Source organism: Euprymna scolopes, chromosome 29 (assembly GCF_053919585.1).
Source record: "Euprymna scolopes isolate OS-2025 chromosome 29, ASM5391958v1, whole genome shotgun sequence".
NCBI lineage: Eukaryota > Metazoa > Mollusca > Cephalopoda > Sepiida > Sepiolidae > Euprymna > Euprymna scolopes.
In genome coordinates, this window is record NC_136510.1 from 87,599,563 (window position 1) to 87,620,212 (window position 20,650).

Here is a 20,650-nt window from a genome sequence, read left to right on the forward strand (position 1 = left end):
TAATTTGTTTACAACCCATGAAATGTCAGGTCTGGTGCAAGTTGATAGATACACCAAACTTCTTATAGCCTCTCTGTATCTAGTGGGATCAAAGGCTTCCGCTTCCTGAGAAAAGGTTAATTTTTGTTCACAGGGTGTTGATCTTGGCTTGCAGTCTAACATATCGAATTTTTCTAATAATTTTTCTGTATATGCTCGCTGATTCATCTCTATTTTGTTTCCTTCGATGATAAAATCTACACCCAGAAATCGCGAGATCTGCCCCAAGTCTTTCATGTCGAACGTCTGCTTGAGTCGGGTCTTAACTTCTGTTATATTGTTTAAACTATTTGCCGCGATTAAGATATCGTCTACCCATACGAGGATAATGATTCTCTTACCTTCGTTTACTTTAACAAACATGCATGGATCCATAAGGCTTTGCTTAAAATTTCCAGCAGAAGTTCTTTGCTTAGTAGGTCGTTCCAATTTTTGCCGCTCTGCTTTAGCCCATAGAGCGACTTATTTAATTTCCAAACAAGTCTTTCCTTGTCTGGAACTCTGTATCCTTCTGGCTGTTGGGTATAAATGTCACAGTCTATATTGGCATTTAAGTATGCGGATTTGACATCCATCTGATGTATTATTAGATCATATTGCATAGCAAATTGCATTAGGATTCTAATGGTGGTCATTTTTGTGGTAGGTGCATAGGTTTCGTGATAGTTTATGTCCTTTATCTGGCTGTACCCCTTAGCAACATATCTGGCTTTGTACTCATCATCATTTTTGTCGTCTTTTTTTATGTTATACACCAATTTTCCCCCAACTACATTTTTGTTTTCAGGGAGGGTTGTCAGCGTGAAAGTGTTGTTTTCCCTTAAGGAATTCATTTCCCTTTCCATTGCTAATTTCCATTTGTTTGCATCCGGGGAATTAATGGCTTCCTGGTATGATCCAGGGATAATTTTTGTTTCACACGAGTTTATATGTTCTTCATCACTTGGGTTATTACTGGTGTCATAGTCTATTAGGTAAGGGGCGGTTTTCTCTGCCTTAGTGGATATCTTTGATTTCTGTTTCCAATATTGTCATTAATTCTGTTATTTGTCTGTTCCCCTACTTGATTTTCACTATTTTCAGCATTACTCTGGTGGGGATCATGGGCAAGTTCATTTGTTTCATGGTCATTGGTTTCGTGTTCACTGAATTGGGGATGATTTGTATTTATAGAGGGGATTAAAGTTGGTTCAATGTAATTATTTTTTGGGATAGCCGGAGTTCTCTCCCTTACTGACGAATTTATTACTGATCGTATCTTTTTTACAGATTTCTTTTCGTCAAAGTAAACAAAGTAGGCTGGGCTGTATTTGTCGTAGCCTACAAAAATACCCTTTCCGACCGGGGGTCTAACTTTTTTTTTATTTTGAGTGTGAGCGTAGCATATTGTTCCAAAAATGTTCATGTTTTCAACATTTGGTTTTTTATTCTTTAATGCCTCATAAGGTGTTAATTTTATCCTATGGTTATAACATCGATTTCGGATGTAGGTTGCACACAGGAAAGCATAAGGCCAGAGTTCGTGTGTTAAATGGGACTCTATAAGCATGCATCTCGACATTTCGAAAAAAGTTCTCCATCCCCGCTCCGCAGTTCCATTTTGGTGCGGTGAATATGGCGCTGATGTTTCATGTCGGATTTTGTGTTGGATAAGAAGTGATTTGAATTCTCTCGATGTGAATTCAGTACCATTATCACTTCTTATTCTCTTAACATTTCCATAAGGAGCGCTATCGGCTAAAAAACTGTTTTGTAGCATCGACTGTGTTGCTTTTGTTCCTTAGGAAATATGCCATTACATAGCCTGAAAAATCGTCCGTAAATGTTATGGCGTACCGAAACCCACCAATACCGACAGACTCTATTCCACCTGCCAAGTCACAGTGGACTAGTTCCAAAGGGTACTTGGCTCTTTCGTCTGGTTTTCTTGAACGGATATCCTGCATTTTTCCGAGGGTACAAGTTTCGCACGGTGTGTTACTGTCTTTTTCAGTAATGGTCATTCTCTCAACCACAGTTGACATTTTTAAAATATCAGGAATATTGCAATGGCCCAAAATTTTGTGCCACGTATTTAAAGCGTGTTTTGTATTATTTACACTGTTTGTTACACATTTATTTAAATAATAAAGTTTCCCTCTTTTCTTTATTTTGAATTTAACGCCATCTTTGGTGCTTAGCATGCCATGGTTTTGTGAAAATTTCACGTTGCAACCCTTCCCTACAGCGGCCTGGACAGACAATATATTTTGTGTAAATGTAGGCACGAATAAGGCGCGTTTTTTAGATAGATGTTGTGTCTCTTTTTATCTATATCATATAGCGATACATTTGCCGTTCCTTTCTTTAACGCTAAGTTATTGTTTTTTGATCCGTCAGCAAGCTCAATATAATGTTCCTCTGGGTTAAAGTTATGCTCAATATTAATAAATTTTTTTTATCATTTATAATATGTGTAGTAGCCCCACAATCGACTAATAGTTCAAAATTTTCAGAAATGACATTTGGGCTTACTCTTACCTTGTAGTATGAGTGATTGTTTTCTTCGGCAGTAGTCCGCTGTATTTTCCTGCAGAATTTTGTGTCGTGTGTCATGGTTTCGCAAAATCTGCACCACCTGTTCTTATGACAATTTTTTGCGAAGTGGCCATTTTTGTTACACCGAAAACATGATGGGGGGGTCTCTTTTTTATGTAAGGCTTTCATGATAGATTCCTCCTCGATTTTTTGTGTAGAGTTTTCCTCATAAGCTCGGAGAGATGCTTTAAATTCTATCAGAGTTTGGGGCGTTTCTCTTTGTGTAATTATCGCTTTTAGGGTATTAAATGATGCTGGTAGTCCTTTGAGTAACTTGGCTATCGCCAGCGGGTCCGAAATTGTCTCGCCACAGTTTCATAGGGCAGCAATTGACTTTTCTGCTCGTATTACGTACCCTGTGACATCTTCGTCGTCATTTTTTCGGAGGGTTGATAGGTCCGTATATAAAGCAATTATTTTTGGTTTGCCTTGGGATAAATAATATTCCCTGAGGATTTTCAATGCCTTCTTTCCATTGTCCTTTGCATCTTGCATAATCAGGGCTAAACTCTTATCGTCCAGTACTTGGACAAGTTCGGCAAAGATGTCTTCATTTTTCTGTTGGTCTATCTCGCCATCTTCCTTTTTTAATTCAGCCTTCAATTTTAGTCTGTGTAAAAGTCCCATGAATTTTATTTCGAACATTACATAATTGTTCTCATCGCCATCAAACATTAGCGTCCTCCTGGGCCCATAACCTGTTACACTTGACATGTTTGATATAATTTGGCAGTCGAGAAAAATAACGAAGGTCGACACAACAGGAGAAAAGTTCACCACGTGTTTATTCACTCAAAGAGAAAAGGGAAAGAGAAAGAAAATGACTCCTTACAAGGGAGAGTTAGAAATCAAAGGGACATAACTGAGGATGTTAATGGTTTATCCCTTAACACACCTAGTGATACAACAAAACTGTCTCAACTAGTATACAACAAAACTCTCTCTCCTATAGAGAGTGATAGAAACAGAGAGAGACATAGAAATATATATATATATATATATATATATATAATTATTTTTTTAGAGAGAGAGAGAGAGAGAGAGAGAGAGAGGGGGAGATTGTTTCAGTCTTAACTGTAATACAACAAAACTGCCTCTTTCATATAAAGAGATTCTTTAAACTTGTGGTGCGCTATTTTTTTTCTTTATGATAATTTTAGCTAAAGGAAGTCAAAGGTTACTGTTTACATAAGGAATATGAGGAGTGTGAATATCAGAATTCCAGAAGACGAGGTGGCCGAGTGGTTAAGGCGATGGACTGCTAATCCATTGGGGTCTCCCCGCGTGAGTTCGAATCTCATCCTCGTCGAGAATTTTTTTTATTTATGTTGTGTATTTACTACATTAAAATTCACAAATTCATGCAGTGTTAGTTGCATGGTATCTTTGTACGCGCTGTAAGTGCGGCAGAGACAGATCGTTTCAGTCTCAACTGGTATACAATGATATAATGAAACTGTCACTAAATAGACAGAGACGGAGAAATATATAGAGAGACATTGTTTCAATCTAAAACTGTTATATAACAGAATGTCTCTCTTTCTCGGGAGAGAGTGAGAGAGTGTTTCAAATACAACGAAGCTGTCTTTTTTTTACTAGAAAGATAAATAGATAGATAGATAGATAGATAGATAGAGAGAGAGAGAGAGAGAGAGAGAGAGAGAGAGAGACTGTCATACAACGAAACTGTCTCTTTCATCCAGTGCGACTCTTAAGCGGTCAAGCAAACATAAATTTAAACTGAATTCTTGACAATTCAATATATGAATTTTTGTATGTATTTTCGGGTATATATATTCAAGATTTTATCAACTGTAATTTTGCTATAAGAAAGGAAGGCAATGCTCAGCGTTTACATAAACAATATAAGCTGTGTCAATATACTTCACCATCTAAGGGAAAGGTGATGTTGTGTGTTTACGTAAACACTATCAGCAGTGGCAACAACAAACTGTCGCGTCGTGACGAGGTGGCCGAGTGGTTAAGGCAATGGACTGCTAATCCGTTGGGGTCTCCCCGCGTGAGTTCGAATCTCATCCTCGTCGAATATATTTTTTATTTATTTTGTCTGTGTGTGTATGCACATTAACTATCTCTCTGATTTTATGTTCTCTTTCAATATTTAAAATACAATCTGGGTTTAATTTACTACTTACTTTAGAAAGTGATACATTAAATCCAGGCGGTGGCCGTTCTCAAGTAATAAAGGTCTGTTACAATGGTGAAGGGACGTCATGCACGCGATAGTAGCGAGCAAGTTTTGTCGAAAACTCAAATCAGTCAATAATGAATGAGAATTAAATACAAGCATGAGAAAACTGTAAGAATTTCATTTAAAAACAAGGTGCAAGTCTATAAATGGTCCCCAAGTAATCTTTTTTACTATAAAAATCTGAAAAAAATCTTTATAATGTACGTACTTGTCACTGCATGAAAATGTCATTCCAAAAATCACGTAAATCGATCAAGTAGTTTTTTTTTTATTATAGAAAATCAAATATTATGGGGCATTTTATCGAAGAAAAACACGCTATGTTGTTTTTGAATGATACACTGCTAGCGACACCTATTGGGAATGTTTGGAATATAAGATCAGCAAGGGACAGACAATCGACTTTCCACGCTATAAAAAAAACTTGGAAAATTAAGACATTTATAAGTTTTTGAGGATGTTGAAAACGAAAATAATGTTTAAGATTCCAGCAAACGAGTAGTTTCCAAGATATGAAGAATTTTATGTAAATTGAGCACCCACACATTGACGGCACTCCAACAAAAATTGTTATCAAAGGCAAGATAAGTTACTTTTCTACCTAACTGGACAATTTTTTTAAATGTTTTTATTTAATGTAACATGTTTATTCAGCTAGAAAAACATACAGTGTTTACCGATGTATTGAAAAATTACAAATGGCGCCCGACTCTTTGCTGAACACGTTAAGTTTGGGAAAAAGAGTTAAAAATTAAAAATATGCAAAATACTGTTAGAAACTCGCTCAATATATGTTACCGTGACATTTGGTGTGTTTTTAACAGTATTTTGTACATATTTTTTTTATTTTTAACTTATTTTCCCAAACTTACCATGTTAAACAGAAAGTCCGGCGCCATTTTAAATTTTTCAATACATCAGTAAACGCTGTATGCTTTTCGGGCTGAAGAAACATGTTACATTAAGTAAACACACTAAAAAGTGACTCAATTAGGTAGAAAAATAAATTATCTTGCCTTTGATAACATTTATTTGTTATGTATTTGCTTTGGACAACTTTTTTGAATCTATGTGTATACTAATACTAACCTGAAATCCTTTACAAACACTCAAGGCAGAAGTTAAAGAACTGCGTAACTTTATATGTGTTCATATGACGGACAGATATTCTTCAACTAAACATTTAGTAGTTGCTAAATTCTTCAACAAGAAAAGCTTTGTTAAAAAGAACTATCTACACAGAGAGAGAGAGAGAGAGAGAGAGAGAGAGAGAGAGAGAGAGAGAGATTGTTTCAATCTTACCTGTATTGTATTAATCAACGAAACTGTTTCTTTTATATAAAGAGACTCTTTAATGGCCAAGCAAATGTGTGTTCAAGTTGACTTGAAACCCGTGCACTATTTTTTTTTCTAAGGAAATCAAAGTTTACTGTTTACATAAAGAACATCAGCAGTGTCAACATCATAGAGCATTCAGCATGACGAGGTGGCCGAGTGGTTAAGGCGATGGATGGACTGCTAATCCATTGGGGTCTCCCCGCGTGAGTTCGAATCTCATCCTCGTCGAGTAAATGTTTATCAATTTTGTGTTTTAACGACATTAAATTGCATTCGTGTGTTGTCAGTTGCATGTTGTCTTTGTATGCGTGACGGAGATAGATCGCTTCAGTCTCAATTGGGATACAATAAAAATGTCTTTCTTACAACAGAGACAGAGACGGAGAGAGACATAGAGATTGTTTCAATAATGTCTCTCTTTAGAGAGAGAGAGAGAGAGAGAGAGAGAGAGAGAGAGAGAGTTTAAAACTCGACTATGATACAACAAAATCGTCTCTTTCATCCAATGACATTTTTAAGCGTTTAAGCAATCGCAAATTGAAACTGAATCAAAACACAAGTGTATTTTTGACAATTAATGCTTTTATCAACTACAGCTTAGTTATAAGCAATGAAGGTAATGTTCACCAATTACATAAACAATATGAGCTGTGGCCGAGTGGTTAAGGCGATGGACTGCTAATCTATTGGGGTCTCCCCGCGTGAGTTCGAATCTCATCCTCGTCGAATATATTTTTATTTATTTTTTTCTGTGCGTGTATGCATAGATCGACTATGTATCTGTTGTATGTTCTCTTTCAATATTTAAAATTCAATAAAAGTAAGTGGCACATTAAACCCAGATGGTGGTCGTCGTAAAGTAATAAAGGCCTGTTTAATGGTGAAGTGTCGTCATGCATGTGGTAATAGCAAAACAAGTTTTGCCGAACACTCAAATCAACCAATAATGAATGAAAACTTAAAATAAGCATTAGAAAGCTGTAAGAATTTCATTACAAACCATTAAGAAAAAAAAAGAAGAAAGACGATTTGAACTAATCCTTATTAGACGTCAATTAAAAAAATAAATATGTCAAATTATGTAAACAACTTTAACCATTTTACTCGCTCAATATTTAAAAAACATTTCGTAACAGTTTTCATCAAAAACGATTTTTAATCAAACTACTTGTGACCCATTGGGTCAATATTTCCTATATATTTTGAAGTATATTTTTATTTAGCTGATAATTAAAAAAAAAAAAAAAATTTGCGAGAATTCCAAAGTCGAGGGATTTTACGAAGTCTGAATACATTGTGATGTCATGATAGTCATTTTTTTTTTACTCATATTTATCCCTAACAAGGCATATCGCCAATTCGATGTAAAACCGCTACTATATGGGAAAGATTAACAAGATGTTGTTTACATTACATTTATTTGTTTTCTTTCTATTTGACAATTCAAGCTAAAGGAAGCCAAAGTTTACTGTATACATCTAGACGAGGTGGCAGATTGGATAAGGTGATGGATGGACTGCTGCTCCATTTGGGTCTGCCTGCGTGAGCTCGAATTGCATCCTCGTCGAGCATTTTTATTTATTTTACGTGTTTACAATAACATTAAAGTTCACCAATTGTATTTAGCATTGTTAGTTGCAGTCTGAACTGGGATACCACGAAATTGTCTGTCTTGCTAGAGACAGCGAGAGTGATTGTTTCAATCTCATCGGTGATACTATGGAACTTTCTTTCTTACTAGATGGAGAGAGACATAGAGAGAGATTGCTTCAATCTTAACTCTGATTACAACAGAATGTCTCTCTTTTTGGGGAGAGAGTGAGAAATATTTTCAAACTCAATGTGATACAATTAAGCTGTCTGTTTATACTGGAAAAAGTTAGTCAGATCGATAGATAGATAGATAGATAGATAGATAGATAGATAGTGTTTTTGTGCGTGTGTGTGTGTGAGAGAGAGAGAGAGTTTAAATCAAAAGGAACAAAAAATAACTTTTTAATCAAAATAAACAATAAATATTTTTTAAATTAAAATGAACAATATATATTTTTTAAATTAAAATAAACAATTAATACCGTTTTAATAACAATGAACAATAAATATATTTTTAAATTAAAATGAACAATAATTTTTTTTTTAAATCAAAATGACCAATTAATACCTTTTTAATCAAAATGACCAATAAATATTTTTAAAATCAAAATGAACAATACACATTTTTTAAATTAAAATGAACAATTAATACCTTTTTAATCAAAATGAACAATAAATATTTTTAAAATCAAAATGAACAATACACATTTTTTAAATTAAAATGAACAATTAATACCTTTTTAATCAAAATGAACAAAAATATGCTTTTAATTAAAATGAACAATAAATATTTTTTAAATAAAGAATTAATAATTTTTTAATTAAAGTGAACAATAGATATTTTTTTAATTAAAATGAACTATAAATACATTTTTAATCAAAATGAACAATAAATATTTTTAAAAATTAAAATGAACAATAAATACCTTTTAATCAAAATAAACAATAAATATTTTTTTTAATTAAAATGAACCATAAATATTTTAAATCAAAATAAACAATTAATATTTTTTTAGATAAAAATGAACAATAAACATTTTTAAAACGAACAATTAATAATTTTTTAATCAAAATGAACAATAAATATTGTATAAATTAAAATGAACAATACATACCCTTTAATCAAAATGAACAATAAATATTTTTTAATTTAATTGAACAATAAATATTTTTTTAAATTAAAATGAACAAAAATATTTTTTAAATTGAAATGAATAATAAATATTTTTTTAAATAAAAATGAACAATTAATAATTTTTTTAACCAAATGAACAATAAATATTTTTTTTAAATTAACATGCACAATAAATATCTTTTAATCAAAATGAACACTAATTATTTTTTTAAATTAAAATGAACAATAAATAGTTTAAAAGCAAAATAAACAATAAATAACTTTTTAATCAAAATGAACAATAAATATGTTTTAAAATTAACATGCACAATAAATATCTTTTACTCAAAATGAACACTAAATATGTTTTAAATTTAAAATTAACAATAAATGGAATGAAATGAATCTGAAAATTAAATGAAATGAAATGAAAATGAACAATAAATACGTGAGTTCCTTTTTCATCCTCGTAGTTTTGTGTGCTTTTCATTACACTTTTAAAGTTTATTATAAAAAATGAATTTCATCTAGTAATACATATTTGTTGTAAAGACAATATAAACTTACGGTATATACGTTGTGGGAGCCGACGAGTTGGCCGAGTAGTCAAGGCGATGGACTGCTATTCCAATGGGGTCTCACCGCAAAGTCCTCACCGTGAGCAATTTTGTTTGCTTTTCATTACACATTTAAAGTGGATTATAGAAATATAAAAAATGGATTACGTCAAGTTATATAGATTTATAAAGATTTATATAGATTTATTGTAAACTAATAAGGCAATTAGGTAGGCTTCCACTTGGAAGCTGACGAGGTGGCCGAGTGGTTAAGGTGATGGACTGCGAATCCAATGGGGTCTCCCCGCGAGAGTTCGAATCTCATCCTCGTCTTACTGTTTTGTTTGCTGTTCATAAAACTTTTAAACTTGATTATAGAAATATAAAAAAATGGATTTTATCTAGTTATACATATTTGTTGTAAAGTAATACGGAAATGAGAGAGGTGTATTATTGGGAACTGGCGAGGTGGCCGAGTGGTTAAGGCGATGGACTGCTAATCCATTGGGGTCTCCTCGCGTGAGTTCGAATCTCATCCTCGTCGAAAACTGTTTTGTTTTCTGTTCATTACACTTTTAAAATTGATTATAGAAATATAAAATAAAATGTATTTTATCTAGTTATAATATTTATTGTAAATTAATACGGAAATGAGAGAGACCTACTCTTGGGAGCTGACGAGATGGCCGAGTTGTTAAGGCGATGGACTGCTAGTCCCTTGGTGTCTACCTGCGTGAGTTCGAATCTCATCCTTGTCATAAACTGTTTTGTTTGCTTTTCATTACACTTTTAAAATTGATTATAGAAATATAAAAAAAAATGGATTTTATCTAGTTATACATATTTATTGTAAGGTAATACGGAAATGAGAGAGGTGTATTATTGGGAACTGCCGAGGTGGCTGAGTGGTTAAGATGATGGAATGCTAATTCATTGGGGTCTCCCCGCGTGTGTTCGAATCCTATCCTCGTCGTAAACTGTTTTGTTTGCTGTTCATTACACTTTTAAAATTGATTATAGAAATATAAAAAAATGGATTTTATTTAGTTATACATATTTATGGTAAAGTAATACGGAAATGAGAGAGCCCTGCTCTTGGGAGCTGAACAGGTGGCCGAGTGGTTAAGGCGATGGACTGCTAATTCATTGGGGTCTCCCCGGTGAGTTCGAATCTCATCCTCGTTGTGAACTGCTTTGTTTGTTGTTCATTACACTTTTAAAATTGATTATAGAAATATAAAAAATTGATTTTAACTAGTTATACATATTTATTGTAAAGTAATAAGGAAATGAGAGAGGCCTGCACCTGATAGCTGACGAGGTTGCCGAGTGGTTAAGGGGTGGACTGCTAATCTATTGGGGTTTCTCCGCGTTAGTTCTAATCTAATCCTCGTCGTAAACTGTTTTGTTTGCTGTTCATTACACTTTTAAAGTTGATTATAGAAATATAAAATTATGGATTTTATCTAGTTATACATATTTATTGTAAAGTAATATGGAAATGAGAGAGGCTCGCTCGTGGGTTCCGACGAGGTGGCCGAGTCGTTAAGGGGGTGGACGGCTAATCCATTGGCGTCACCCCTCATGAGTTCGACTCTCATCCGTGTAATAAACTGTTTTGTTTGGTTCATTGCACTTTTAAAATTGATTTTATGTAGTTATACATATTTATTGTAAAGTAATAAGGAAATGAGAGAGGCGTACTCCTGGGAGCTGACGAGATTGCTGAGTGGTTAAGGCGATGGGTTGCTAATCCATTACGCTCCCCCCACGTGATTTCGAGTCTCATCCTCGTCGTAAACTGTTTTGTTTGCTGTTCATTACACTTTTAAAATTGATGATAGAAATAGAAAAAACGGATTTTATCAAGTTATACATATTTATTGTAAAGTAATGAGGAAATGAGAGAAGCCCACTCGTAGGAGCTGACGAGGTGGCCGAGTGGTTAAGGACATAGACAATTCATTGGGTCTCACTCAGTGAGTTCGAATCTCATCCTCGTCGTTAACTGGTTTGTTTGCTGTTCATTACACTTTTAAAATTGATTATAGAAATAGAAAAAAACGGATTTTATCAAGTTATACATATTTATTGTAAAGTAATAAGGAAATGAGAGATACCCACTCGTAGGAGCTAACGAGGTGGCCGAGTGGTTAAGGACATAGACAATTCATTGGGTCTCTCTCAGTGAGTTCGAATCTCATCCTCGTCGTTAACTGGTTTGTTTGCTGTTCATTACACTTTTAAAATTGATTATAGATATTTCTATAAAATAAATGCATTTTATCTAGTTATACATATTTATTGTAAAGTAAGAAGGAAATGAGAGAAACCTACTCCTGGGAGCTGACGAGGTGGTCGAGTGGTTTAGGCGATGGACTACGCATCCGTTGGGGTCTCCCCGCGTAGGTTAGACTCTCATCCTCGTGGAAAACTGTTGTGTTTGCTGTTGATAACACCTTTAAAGTTGATTATAGAAAAATGGATTTTATTCAGTTATACATATTTATTGTAAAGTCATAAGGAAATGTGAGAGGCCTAATCTGCGGAGCTGACGAGGCGGCTGAGTGGTCAAGGCCATAGACGGCTAACCAACTGGGGTCTCCCCGCGTGAGTTCGAATCTCATTTTCGTCGTAAACCGTTTAGTTTGCTGTTCATTACCCTTTTAAAGTTGATTATAGAAATAAGAAAACATGGTTTTTATCTAGTTATACATATTTATTGTAAATTAATAAGGAAATGAGATAGGGCTAGTTTGGGAGCTGACCAGGTGGCCAAGTGGTTAAGGCGATGCACTGCTAATCCCCTGGGGTCTCCCCGCGTGAGTTCGAATCTCATCCTCGTCGTGAAGTGTTTTGTTGCTTTTCGGTACACTTCTAAAGTTGATTATAGAAATATACACAAATGGATTTTATCTAGTTATACATATTTTGTACAGTGATAAGGACATTATGGAGAGTTATTTTGCAGAATCTGCGAGGTGGCCGAGTGGTTAAGGCGATGAACTACTAATCCATTGGGGTTTACCCGGCGTGAGTTCGAATCTCATCCTCGTCGTAAAGTGTTTTGTTGCTTTTCGGTACACTTTTAAAGTTGATTATAGAAATATACACAAATGGATTTTCTATAGTTATACATATTTGTTGTACAGTGATAAGGACATTATGGAGAGTTATTCTGCAGAATCTGACGAGGTGGCCGAGTGGTTAAGGCGATGGACTGCTAATCCATTGGGGTCTCCCCGCGTGAGTTCGAATCTCATCCTCGTCGTAAATTGTTTTGTTGCTTTTCGGTACACTTTTAAAGTTGATTATAGAAATATACACAAATGGATTTTCTCTAGTTATACATATTTGTTGTACGGTGATAAGGACATTATGGAGAGTTATTCTGCAGAATCTGACGAGGTGGCCGAGTGGTTAAGGCGATGGACTGCTAATCCATTGGGGTCTCCCCCCGTGAGTTCGAATCTCATCCTCGTCGTAAATTGTTTTGTTGCTTTTCGGTACACTTTTAAAGTTGATTATAGAAATATACACAAATGGATTTTCTCTAGTTATACATATTTGTTGTACAGTGATAAGGACATTATGGAGGGTTATTCTGCAGAATCTGACGAGGTGGCCGAGTGGTTAAGGCGATGGACTGCTAATCCATTGGGGTCTCCCCGCGAGAGTTCGAATCGCCTCCTCGTCGTAAATTGTTTCGTTTCTTTTCGGTACACTTTTAAAGTTGATTATAGAAATACACAAATGGATTTTCTCTAGTTATACATATTTGTTGTACAGTGATAAGGACATTATGGAGAGTTATTCTGCAGAATCTGACGAGGTGGCCGAGTCGTTCAGGTGATGGACTGCTAATCCGTTGGGGTCTCCCCGCGTGAGTTCTAATCTCATCCTCGTCAGAAATGGTTTTGTTGCTTTTCGGTACACTTTTAAAGTTGATTATAGAAATATCCACAAATGGATTTTCTCTAGTTATACATATTTGTTGTACAGTGATAAGGACATTATGGAGAGTTATTCTGCAGAATCTAACGAGGTGGCCGAGTGGTTAAGTCGATGGACTGCTAAACCATTGGGGTCTCCCCGCGTGAGTTCGAATCTCATCCTCATCGTAAATTGTTTTGTTGCTTTTCGGTACACTTTTAAAGTTGATTATAGAAATATACACAAATGGATTTTCTCTAGTTATACATATTTGTTGTACAGTGATAAGGACATTATGGAGATTTATTCTGCAGAATCTGACGAGGTGGCCGAGTGGTGAAGGCGATGTACTGCTAATCCATTGGGGTCTCCCCGCGTGAGTTCGAATCTCATCCTCGTCGTAAAGTGTTTTTTGCTTTTCAGTACACTTTTAAAGTTGATTATAGAAATATACACAAATGGATTTTCTCTAGTTATACATATTTGTTGTACAGTGATAAGGACATTATGGAGAGTTATTCTGCAGAATCTGACGAGGTGGCCGAGGTTTTAAGGCGATGGACTGCTAATCCATTGGGGTCTCCCCGCGTGAGTTCGAATATAATCCTCGTCGTAAATTGTTTTGTTGCTTTTCGGTACACTTTTAAAGTTGATTATAGAAATATCCACAAATGGATTTTCTCTAGTTATACATATTTGTTGTACAGTGATAAGGACATTATGGAGAGTTATTCTGCAGAAACTGACGAGGTGGCCGAGTGGTTAAGGCGATGGACTGCTAATCCATTGGGGTCTCCCCGCGAGAGTTCGAATCGCATCCTCGTCGTAAATTGTTTTGTTGCTTTTTGGTACACTTTTAAAGTTGATTATAGAAATATACACAAATGGATTTTCTCTAGTTATACATATTTGTTGTACAGTGATAAGGACATTATGGAGAGTTACTCTGCAGAATCTGACGAGGTGGCCGAGTGGTTAAGGCGATGGACTGCTAATCCATTGGGGTCTCCCCGCGTCAGTTCGAATCTCATCCTCGTCGTAAATTGTTTTGTTGCTTTTCGGTACACTTTCAAAGTTGATTATAGAAATATACACAAATGGATTTTCTCTAGTTAATCATATTTGTTGTACAGTGATAAGGACATTATGGAGAGTTATTCTGACGCATCTGAGGAGGTGCCCGAGTGGGTAAGGGGATGGACTGCTAATCCCTTGATGTCTCCACGCGTGAGTACGAATCTCATCCTCGTCGTAAAGTGTGTTTTGCTTTTCAGTACACTTTTAAAGTTGATTATAGAAATATACACAAATGGATTTTCTCTAGTTATACATATTTGTTGTACAGTGATAAGGACATTATGGAGAGTTATTCTGCAGAATCTGACGAGGTGGCCGAGTGGTTAAGGCGATGGACTGCTAATCCATTGGGGTCTCCCCGCATGAGTTCGAATCCCATCCTCGTCGTAAATTGTTCTGTTGCTTTTCGGTACACTTTTAAAGTTGATTATAGAAATATACACAAATGGATTTTCTCTAGTTATACATATTTATTGTACAGTGATAAGGACATTATGGAGAGTTATTCTGCAGAATCTGACGAGGTGGCAGAGTGGTTAAGGCGATGGACTGCTAATCCATTGGGGTCTCCCCGCGTGAGTTCGAATCTCATCCTAGTCGTAAATTGTTTTGTTGCTTTTCGGTACACTTTTAAAGTTGATTATAGAAATATACACAAATGGATTTTCTCTAGTTATACATATTTGTTGTACAGTTATAAGGACATTATGGAGAGTTATTATGCAGAATCTGACGAGGTCGCCGAGTGGTTAAGGCGATGGACTGCTAATCCATTGGGGTCTCCCCGCGTGAGTTCGAATCTCATCCTCGTCGTAAATTGTTTTGTTGCTTTTCGGTACACTTTTAAAGTTGATTATAGAAATATACACAAATGGATTTTCTCTAGTTATACATAGTTGTTGTACAGTGATAAGGACATTATGGAGAGTTATTCTGCAGAATCTGACGAGGTGGCCGAGTGGTTAAGGCGATGGACTGCTAATCCATTGGGGTCTCCCCGCGTGAGTTCGAATCTAATCCTCGTCGTAAATTGTTTTGTTGCTTTTCGGTACACTTTTAAAGTTGATTATAGAAATATACACAAATGGATTTTCTCTAGTTATACATATTTGTTGTACAGTGATAAGGACATTATGGAGAGTTACTCTGCAGACTCTGACGAGGTGGCCGAGTGGTTATTGCGATGGACTGCTAATCCATTGGGGTCTCCCCGCGTGAGTTCGAATCTCATCCTAGTCGTAAATTGTTTTGTTGCTTTTCGGTACACTTTTAAAGTTGATTATAGAAATATACACAAATTGATTTCCTCTAGTTATACATATTTGTTGTACAGTGACCAGGACATTATGGAGAGATATTCTGCAGAATCTTATGAGTTGGCCGAGTGGTTAAGGCGATGGACTGCTAATCCGTTGGGGTCTCCCCGCGTGAGTTCGAATCTCATCCTCGTCGTACATTGTTTTGTTGCTTTTCGGTACACTTTTAAAGTTGATTATAGAAATATACACAAATGGATTTTCTCTAGTTATACATATTTGTTGTACAGTGATAAGGACATTATGGAGAGTTATTCTGCAGAATCTGACGAGGTGGCCGAGTGGGTAAGGCGATGGACTGCTAATCCATTGGGGTCTCCCCGCGTGAGTTCGAATCTCATCCTCGTCGTAAATTGTTTTGTTGCTTTTCGGTACACTTTTAAAGTTGATTATAGAAATATACACAAATGGATTTTCTCTAGTTATACATATTTGTTGTACAGTGATAAGGACATTATTGAGAGATATTCTGCAGAATCTTATGAGTTGGCCGAGTGGTTAAGGCGATGGACTGCTAATCCCCTGGGGTCTCCCCGAGTGAGTTCGAATCTCATCCTCGTCGTAAATTGTTTTGTTGGTTTTCGGTACACTTTTAAAGTTGATTATAGAAATATACACAAATATATTTTCTCTAGTTATACATATTTGTTGTACAGTCATAAGGACATTATGGAGAGTTATTCTGAAGAATCTGACGAGGTGGCCGAGTGGTTAAGGCGATGGACTGCTAATCCATTAGGGTCTCCCAACGTGAGTTCGAATCTCATCCTCGTCGTAAATTGTTTTGTTGCTTTTCGGTACACTTTTAAAGTTGATTATAGAAATATACACAAATGGATTTTCTCTAGTTATACATATTTGTTGTACAGTGATAAGGACATTATGGAGAGTTATTCTGCAGAATCTGACGAGGTGGCCGAGTGGTTAAGGCGATGGACTGCTAATCCATTGGGGTCTCCCCGCGTGAGTTCGTATCTCATCCTCGTCGTATTTTTTTTTGTTGCTTTTCGGTACACTTTTAAAGTTTATTATAGAAATATACACAAATGGATTTTCTCTAGTTATACATATTTGTTGTACAGTGATAAGGACATTATGGAGAGTTATTCTGACGAATCTGAGGAGGTGCCCGAGTGGGTAAGGGGATGGACTGCTAATCCCTTGATGTCTCCACGCGTGAGTTCGAATCTCATCCTCGTCGTAAAGTGTGTTTTGCTTTTCAGTACACTTTTAAAGTTGATTATAGAAATATACACAAATGGATTTTCTCTAGTTATACATATTTGTTGTACAGTGATAAGGACATTATGGAGAGTTATTCTGCAGAATCTGACGAGGTGGCCGAGTGGTTAAGGGTATGGACTGCTAATCCATTGGGGTCTCCCCGCATTAGTTCGAATCTCATCCTCGTCGTAAATTGTTTTGTTGCTTTTCGGTACACTTTTAAAGTTGATTATAGAAATATACACAAATGGATTTTCTCTAGTTATACATATTTGTTGTACAGTCATAAGGACATTATGGAGAGTTATTCTGCAGAATCTGACGAGGTGGCCGAGTGGTTAAGGCGATGGACTGCTAATCCATTGGGGTCTCCCCGCGTGAGTTCGAATCTCATCCTCGTCGTAAATTGTTTTGTTGCTTTTCGGTACACTTTTAAAGTTGATTATAGAAATATACACAAATGGATTTTCTCTAGTTATACATATTTGTTGTACAGTGATAAGGACATTATGGAGAGTTGTTATGCAGAATCTGACGAGGTGGCCGAGTGGTTAAGGCGATGGACTGCTAATCCATTGGGGTCTCCCCGCGTGAGTTCGAATCTCATTCTCGTCGTAAATTGTTTTGTTGCTTTTCGGTACACTTTTAAAGTTGATTATAGAAATATACACAAATGGATTTTCTCTAGTTATACATATTTGTTGTACAGTGATAAGGACATTATGGAGAGTTATTCTGCAGAATCTGACGAGGTGGCCGAGTGGTTAAGGCGATGGACTGCTAATCCATTGGGGTCTCCCCGCGTGAGTTCGAATCTAATCCTCGTCGTAAATTGTTTTGTTGCTTTTCGGTACACTTTTAAAGTTGATTATAGAAATATACACAAATGGATTTTCTCTAGTTATACATATTTGTTGTACAGTGATAAGGACATTATGGAGAGTTACTCTGAAGAATCTGACGAGGTGGCCGAGTGGTTAAGGCGATGGACTGCTAATCCATTGGGGTCTCCCCGCGTGAGTTCGAATCTCATCCTCGTCGTAAATTGTTTTGTTGCTTTTCGGTACACTTTTAAAGTTGATTATAGAAATATACACAAATGGATTTTCTCTAGTTATACATATTTGTTGTACAGTGATAAGGACATTATGGAGAGTTATTCTGCAGAATCTGACGAGGTGGCCGAGTGGTTAAGGCGATGGACTGCTAATCCATTGGGGTCTCCCCGCGTAAGTTCGAATCTCATCCTCGTCGTAAATTGTTTTGTTGCTTTTCGGTACACTTTTAAAGTTGATTGTGGAAATATATACAAATGGCTATTCTCTATTTATACATATTTGTTGTACAGTGATAAGGACATTATGGAGAGTTATTCTGCAGAATCTGACGAGGTGGCCGAGTGGTTAAGGCGATGGACTCCTAATCCATTGGGGTCTCCCAACGTCAGGTCGAATCTCATCCTCGTCGTAAATTGTTTTGTTGCTTTTCGGTACACTTTTAAAGTTGATTATAGAAATATACACAAATGGATTTTCTCTAGTTATACATATTTTTTGTACAGTGATAAGGACATTATGGAGAGTTATTCTGAAGAATCTGACGAGGTGGCCGAGTGGTTAAGGCGATGGACTGCTGATCTAGTCGGGTCTCCCCGCGTGAGTTCGAATCTCATCCACGTCGTAAATTGTTTTGTTGCTTTTCGGTACACTTTTAAATTTGATTATAGAAATATACACAAATGGATTTTCTCTAGTTATACATATTTGTTGTACAGTCATAAGGAAATTATGGAGAGTTATTCTGCAGAATCTGACGAGGTGGCCGAGTGGTTAAGGTTATGGACTGCTAATCCATTGGGGTATCCCCTGCGTGAGTTCGAATCTCATCCTTGTCGTAAATTGTTTAGTTGCTTTTCGGTACACTTTTAAAGTTGATTATAGAAATATACATAAATGTATTTTCTCTAGTTATACATATTTGTTGTACAGTTATAAGGACATATGGAGAGTTATTCTGCAGAATCTGACGAGGTGGCCGAGTGGTTAAGGGTATGGACTGCTAATCCATTGGGGTCTCCCCGCGTGAGTTAGAATCTCATTCTCGTCGTAAATTGTTTTGTTGCTTTTCGGTCCACTTTTAAAGTTGATTATAGAAATATACACAAATGGATTTTATCTAGTTATACATATTTGTTGTACAGTGATAACCACATTATGGAGAGTTATTCTGCAGAATCTGACGAGGTGGCCGAGTGGTTAAGGCGATGGACTGCTAATCCATTGGGGTCTCCCCGCGTCAGGTCGAATCTCATCCTCGTCGTAAAGTGTTTTTTGCTTTTCAGTACACTGTTAAAGTTGATTATAGAAATATACACACATGGATTTTCTCTAGTTTTACATATTTTTTGTACAGTGATAAGGACATTATGGAGAGTTATTCTGAAGAATCTGACGAGGTGGCCGAGTGGTTAAGGCGATTGACTGCTAATCTAGTCGGGTCTCCCCGCGTGAGTTCGAATCTCATCCTCGTCGTAAATTGTTTTGTTGCTTTTCGGTACATTTTTAAAGTTGATTATGGAAATATATACAAATGGCTTTTCTCTAGTTATACATATTTGTTGTACAGTGATAAGGACATTATGGAGAGTTATTCTGCAGAATCTGACGAGGTGGCCGAGTGGTTAAGGCGATGGACTGCTAATCCATTGGGGTCTCCCCGCGTGAGTTCGAATCTCATCCTCGTCGTAAATTGTTTTGTTGCTTTTCGGTACACTTTTAAAGTTGATTGTGGAAATATATACAAATGGCTATTCTCTAGTTATACATATTTGTTGTACAGTGATAAGGACATTATGGAGAGTTATTCTGCAGAATCTGACGAGGTGGCCGAGTGGTTAAGGCGATGGACTCCTAATCCATTGGGGTCTCCCCGCGTGAGTTGTAATCTCATCCTCGTCGTAAAGTGTTTTTTGCTTTTCAGTACACTTTTAAAGTTGATTATAGAAATATACACAAATATATTTTCTCTAGTTATACATATTTGTTGTACAGTGATAAGGACATTATGGAGAGTTATTCTGAAGAATCTGACGAGGTGGCCGAGTGGTTAAGGCGATGGACTGCTAATCCATTGGGGTCTCCCCGCGTGAGTTCGAATCTCATCCTCGTCGTAAATTGTTTTGTTGCTTTTCGGTACACTTTTAAAGTTGATTATAGAAATATACACAAATGGATTTTCTCTAGTTATACATATTTGTTGTACAGTGATAAGGACATTATGGAGAGTTATTCTGCAGAATCTGACAGGGTGGCCGAGTGGTTAAGGCGATGGACTGCTAGTCCGTTGGGTCTCCCCGCGTGAGTTCGAATCCCATCCTCGTCTTAAATTGTTTGTTGCTTTTCGGTACACTTTTAAAGTTGATTATAGAAATATACACAAATGGATTTTCTCTAGTTATACATATTTGTTGTACAGTGATAAGGACATTATGGAGAGTTACTCTGCAGAATCTGACGAGGTGGCCGAGTGGTTAAGGCGATGGACTGCTAATCCATTGGGGTCTCCCCGCGTGAGTTCGAATCTCATCCTCGTCGTAAATTGTTTTGTTGCTTTTCGGTACACTTTTAAAGTTGATTATAGAAATATACACAAATGGATTTTCTCGAGTTAT

The 20,650-nt window shown here is 36.2% G+C and overlaps 37 non-coding genes across 37 annotated transcripts; all 37 read left to right on the forward strand.

The window, feature by feature from the left end:
- Window positions 1-3,843: 3,843 nt before the first annotated feature.
- On the forward strand, window positions 3,844-3,925 carry Trnas-gcu (transfer RNA serine (anticodon GCU)). Its single transcript has one exon. It is a non-coding gene; the product is annotated as a tRNA-Ser (tRNA).
- A 654-nt stretch (window positions 3,926-4,579) lies between these two features.
- Window positions 4,580-4,661, forward strand: Trnas-gcu (transfer RNA serine (anticodon GCU)). Its single transcript has one exon. It is a non-coding gene; the product is annotated as a tRNA-Ser (tRNA).
- A 1,647-nt stretch (window positions 4,662-6,308) lies between these two features.
- On the forward strand, window positions 6,309-6,394 carry Trnas-gcu (transfer RNA serine (anticodon GCU)). The gene has a single exon. It is a non-coding gene; the product is annotated as a tRNA-Ser (tRNA).
- A 3,287-nt stretch (window positions 6,395-9,681) lies between these two features.
- Window positions 9,682-9,763, forward strand: Trnar-gcg (transfer RNA arginine (anticodon GCG)). Its single transcript has one exon. It is a non-coding gene; the product is annotated as a tRNA-Arg (tRNA).
- Window positions 9,764-9,892: 129 nt separating this feature from the next.
- Window positions 9,893-9,974, forward strand: Trnas-gcu (transfer RNA serine (anticodon GCU)). Its single transcript has one exon. It is a non-coding gene; the product is annotated as a tRNA-Ser (tRNA).
- A 2,431-nt stretch (window positions 9,975-12,405) lies between these two features.
- Trnas-acu (transfer RNA serine (anticodon ACU)) lies at window positions 12,406-12,488 on the forward strand. The gene has a single exon. It is a non-coding gene; the product is annotated as a tRNA-Ser (tRNA).
- A 131-nt stretch (window positions 12,489-12,619) lies between these two features.
- On the forward strand, window positions 12,620-12,701 carry Trnas-gcu (transfer RNA serine (anticodon GCU)). The gene has a single exon. It is a non-coding gene; the product is annotated as a tRNA-Ser (tRNA).
- A 131-nt stretch (window positions 12,702-12,832) lies between these two features.
- Trnas-gcu (transfer RNA serine (anticodon GCU)) lies at window positions 12,833-12,914 on the forward strand. The gene has a single exon. It is a non-coding gene; the product is annotated as a tRNA-Ser (tRNA).
- Window positions 12,915-13,045: 131 nt separating this feature from the next.
- On the forward strand, window positions 13,046-13,127 carry Trnas-gcu (transfer RNA serine (anticodon GCU)). The gene has a single exon. It is a non-coding gene; the product is annotated as a tRNA-Ser (tRNA).
- Window positions 13,128-13,682: 555 nt separating this feature from the next.
- Trnas-gcu (transfer RNA serine (anticodon GCU)) lies at window positions 13,683-13,764 on the forward strand. Its single transcript has one exon. It is a non-coding gene; the product is annotated as a tRNA-Ser (tRNA).
- Window positions 13,765-14,107: 343 nt separating this feature from the next.
- On the forward strand, window positions 14,108-14,189 carry Trnas-gcu (transfer RNA serine (anticodon GCU)). Its single transcript has one exon. It is a non-coding gene; the product is annotated as a tRNA-Ser (tRNA).
- A 131-nt stretch (window positions 14,190-14,320) lies between these two features.
- On the forward strand, window positions 14,321-14,402 carry Trnas-gcu (transfer RNA serine (anticodon GCU)). Its single transcript has one exon. It is a non-coding gene; the product is annotated as a tRNA-Ser (tRNA).
- A 343-nt stretch (window positions 14,403-14,745) lies between these two features.
- Trnas-gcu (transfer RNA serine (anticodon GCU)) lies at window positions 14,746-14,827 on the forward strand. The gene has a single exon. It is a non-coding gene; the product is annotated as a tRNA-Ser (tRNA).
- A 131-nt stretch (window positions 14,828-14,958) lies between these two features.
- On the forward strand, window positions 14,959-15,040 carry Trnas-gcu (transfer RNA serine (anticodon GCU)). Its single transcript has one exon. It is a non-coding gene; the product is annotated as a tRNA-Ser (tRNA).
- A 131-nt stretch (window positions 15,041-15,171) lies between these two features.
- Window positions 15,172-15,253, forward strand: Trnas-gcu (transfer RNA serine (anticodon GCU)). Its single transcript has one exon. It is a non-coding gene; the product is annotated as a tRNA-Ser (tRNA).
- Window positions 15,254-15,384: 131 nt separating this feature from the next.
- Trnas-gcu (transfer RNA serine (anticodon GCU)) lies at window positions 15,385-15,466 on the forward strand. The gene has a single exon. It is a non-coding gene; the product is annotated as a tRNA-Ser (tRNA).
- A 131-nt stretch (window positions 15,467-15,597) lies between these two features.
- On the forward strand, window positions 15,598-15,679 carry Trnas-gcu (transfer RNA serine (anticodon GCU)). The gene has a single exon. It is a non-coding gene; the product is annotated as a tRNA-Ser (tRNA).
- A 344-nt stretch (window positions 15,680-16,023) lies between these two features.
- Window positions 16,024-16,105, forward strand: Trnas-gcu (transfer RNA serine (anticodon GCU)). The gene has a single exon. It is a non-coding gene; the product is annotated as a tRNA-Ser (tRNA).
- Window positions 16,106-16,449: 344 nt separating this feature from the next.
- Trnas-gcu (transfer RNA serine (anticodon GCU)) lies at window positions 16,450-16,531 on the forward strand. The gene has a single exon. It is a non-coding gene; the product is annotated as a tRNA-Ser (tRNA).
- Window positions 16,532-16,662: 131 nt separating this feature from the next.
- Trnas-gcu (transfer RNA serine (anticodon GCU)) lies at window positions 16,663-16,744 on the forward strand. The gene has a single exon. It is a non-coding gene; the product is annotated as a tRNA-Ser (tRNA).
- A 131-nt stretch (window positions 16,745-16,875) lies between these two features.
- Trnas-gcu (transfer RNA serine (anticodon GCU)) lies at window positions 16,876-16,957 on the forward strand. Its single transcript has one exon. It is a non-coding gene; the product is annotated as a tRNA-Ser (tRNA).
- Window positions 16,958-17,087: 130 nt separating this feature from the next.
- Window positions 17,088-17,169, forward strand: Trnas-gcu (transfer RNA serine (anticodon GCU)). Its single transcript has one exon. It is a non-coding gene; the product is annotated as a tRNA-Ser (tRNA).
- A 131-nt stretch (window positions 17,170-17,300) lies between these two features.
- Window positions 17,301-17,382, forward strand: Trnas-gcu (transfer RNA serine (anticodon GCU)). The gene has a single exon. It is a non-coding gene; the product is annotated as a tRNA-Ser (tRNA).
- Window positions 17,383-17,513: 131 nt separating this feature from the next.
- On the forward strand, window positions 17,514-17,595 carry Trnas-gcu (transfer RNA serine (anticodon GCU)). Its single transcript has one exon. It is a non-coding gene; the product is annotated as a tRNA-Ser (tRNA).
- Window positions 17,596-17,726: 131 nt separating this feature from the next.
- Window positions 17,727-17,808, forward strand: Trnas-gcu (transfer RNA serine (anticodon GCU)). The gene has a single exon. It is a non-coding gene; the product is annotated as a tRNA-Ser (tRNA).
- A 131-nt stretch (window positions 17,809-17,939) lies between these two features.
- Trnas-gcu (transfer RNA serine (anticodon GCU)) lies at window positions 17,940-18,021 on the forward strand. Its single transcript has one exon. It is a non-coding gene; the product is annotated as a tRNA-Ser (tRNA).
- A 131-nt stretch (window positions 18,022-18,152) lies between these two features.
- Trnas-gcu (transfer RNA serine (anticodon GCU)) lies at window positions 18,153-18,234 on the forward strand. The gene has a single exon. It is a non-coding gene; the product is annotated as a tRNA-Ser (tRNA).
- Window positions 18,235-18,365: 131 nt separating this feature from the next.
- Trnar-ccu (transfer RNA arginine (anticodon CCU)) lies at window positions 18,366-18,447 on the forward strand. The gene has a single exon. It is a non-coding gene; the product is annotated as a tRNA-Arg (tRNA).
- Window positions 18,448-18,578: 131 nt separating this feature from the next.
- On the forward strand, window positions 18,579-18,660 carry Trnas-gcu (transfer RNA serine (anticodon GCU)). Its single transcript has one exon. It is a non-coding gene; the product is annotated as a tRNA-Ser (tRNA).
- Window positions 18,661-18,791: 131 nt separating this feature from the next.
- Trnas-gcu (transfer RNA serine (anticodon GCU)) lies at window positions 18,792-18,874 on the forward strand. The gene has a single exon. It is a non-coding gene; the product is annotated as a tRNA-Ser (tRNA).
- Window positions 18,875-19,004: 130 nt separating this feature from the next.
- Trnas-gcu (transfer RNA serine (anticodon GCU)) lies at window positions 19,005-19,086 on the forward strand. Its single transcript has one exon. It is a non-coding gene; the product is annotated as a tRNA-Ser (tRNA).
- A 131-nt stretch (window positions 19,087-19,217) lies between these two features.
- Trnas-gcu (transfer RNA serine (anticodon GCU)) lies at window positions 19,218-19,299 on the forward strand. The gene has a single exon. It is a non-coding gene; the product is annotated as a tRNA-Ser (tRNA).
- A 130-nt stretch (window positions 19,300-19,429) lies between these two features.
- Window positions 19,430-19,511, forward strand: Trnas-gcu (transfer RNA serine (anticodon GCU)). The gene has a single exon. It is a non-coding gene; the product is annotated as a tRNA-Ser (tRNA).
- A 131-nt stretch (window positions 19,512-19,642) lies between these two features.
- On the forward strand, window positions 19,643-19,724 carry Trnas-gcu (transfer RNA serine (anticodon GCU)). Its single transcript has one exon. It is a non-coding gene; the product is annotated as a tRNA-Ser (tRNA).
- Window positions 19,725-19,855: 131 nt separating this feature from the next.
- Trnar-ccu (transfer RNA arginine (anticodon CCU)) lies at window positions 19,856-19,937 on the forward strand. Its single transcript has one exon. It is a non-coding gene; the product is annotated as a tRNA-Arg (tRNA).
- A 130-nt stretch (window positions 19,938-20,067) lies between these two features.
- Trnas-gcu (transfer RNA serine (anticodon GCU)) lies at window positions 20,068-20,149 on the forward strand. Its single transcript has one exon. It is a non-coding gene; the product is annotated as a tRNA-Ser (tRNA).
- A 342-nt stretch (window positions 20,150-20,491) lies between these two features.
- Window positions 20,492-20,573, forward strand: Trnas-gcu (transfer RNA serine (anticodon GCU)). Its single transcript has one exon. It is a non-coding gene; the product is annotated as a tRNA-Ser (tRNA).
- Window positions 20,574-20,650: the final 77 nt, after the last annotated feature.